Source organism: Pteropus vampyrus, unplaced genomic scaffold, assembly GCF_000151845.1.
Source record: "Pteropus vampyrus isolate Shadow unplaced genomic scaffold, Pvam_2.0 Scaffold18, whole genome shotgun sequence".
Lineage (NCBI taxonomy): Eukaryota > Metazoa > Chordata > Mammalia > Chiroptera > Pteropodidae > Pteropus > Pteropus vampyrus.
Window position 1 is genome coordinate 6,333,813 of NW_011888799.1, and position 1,567 is coordinate 6,335,379.

The following is a 1,567-nucleotide window of genomic DNA, read 5'->3' on the forward strand; positions in this document are numbered from 1 at the left end:
TGGCACAGAGCCAGAGAATTCATGTAACCATGAGACAGTATATAAATATATATTAGTGTGTATATTCTATCTATTGTTTTCTGTTAATTAAGTCAAAGAAAAAGATTCCACCAGCTCAATATTCTATTTGTGCTCCTCCTTTTTTAGTAACACTCCTCCCCAAAAGATAAAACCACTATTATGACTTCTAATACCCTTGATTAGTTTTTCCTATTTTTGAACTTCATACACCAGCAGTATATGAGCATTACAGTTGATCCACATCTTTGCCAGATTTTGGTATAGTTGATTTGTCTTTTTACTTTCAGCCTTTTTAATAGATTTGGTGCTGTTTTAACTGTTTTTTCTTAGATTCTGCATTTGTTTATTTAGCCCATTAATCAGAGGGCCAAACTAACAACCAAAGTTGTTTACAACTCCCCTGCAATCCAGCTTTTGCAAACATGCAAACGGCGTTTTACAAACCCTCCAACCCCCTCCTTTATCTAACTCTCACACACCAAGCCAATATTTCCCTTGCCCTAAATCACCCAGGGTTAGGTACAAGACAACAAGAGCCCACTCCTATAGCCCAGCGCCTGCTGACATTATTCAAACCAGCCAATTCTAAACTGTTTACCTCGGCCAGACTTACCTTTCTTGCAAAAACTTTAATGAAGGCTGTGGCCTATGCTTTCCTCTCACTCCTGCTTCTGCCTCCTGACCAAGTCTGGTACTTTCCCATGTGGCTCTGCATGGCATGTGTGCCCCCCTTCTCATGAAAACACTAAGTAATAAAAATCTTTCAATGGCATTAGCCTCTACATGTCTTCACTCAGTCACCTCTGTGAATCCTGTAGACACAACTGATTTAAATACTATATCATTGTCGTTTTAATTTTCATGTCCCTAATGGCAAATGATATTGAACTTCTTTTAATATTGGTTTATTGGTCATTCAAAAATCTTCTTGTAGTCTATAGCCATGCTACCCTGAACAAGCCCGATTCCGTCTGATCTCGGAAGCTAAACAGAGTCGGGCCTGGTTAGTACTTGGATGGGAGACCATCTAGGAAGACCAGGTGCTGTAGGCATAAAAAAATCAAAAATAAGGGATTGTAAGCTGACAAGGTCCTTGCAATCTGTGAGGTCAACCAAGGGTTGCCTCACCTAAAAAAAAAAAAAAAAATCCTCTTATGGATTGCTTGTTTGATTTTCCTGCTATTTTTCTATGTCTTTTATTGATTTTTAAGGGTTCCTTATATATTCTGCTTTTAGTCCTTTGTCAAGTACACACATTGCAAATGTTTTCCTCCTATAGTAGCTTTTCTTTTTACTTCCTTAATGGTGTCTTTTGTTTGTCTTATTAACTTTCGCATTTTAAAATTGCTATTTTAAACTCATGGCATAGAAAATAGTTTGAGAGAAAAGTTTTCATTGTAAAAACCCAGGAGTCTGAAAACCCCAATTCATAAATTTTTTAAAAATTTTATTTATTTATTTATTTTCAAATTTTAATAACAATAATCATGAACAAAAAATTTCTAAGACATGTTTTTTTCTTTATAGTCCCAGAGAAATTAAAGAT

General features: G+C 35.8%; 1 pseudogene; it reads left to right on the forward strand.

Annotated features, from left to right (window-relative positions):
- The first annotated feature begins 954 nt into the window (after positions 1 to 954).
- Positions 955 to 1,073, forward strand: LOC111736207 (annotated as a pseudogene).
- The last annotated feature ends 494 nt before the right edge of the window (positions 1,074 to 1,567 follow it).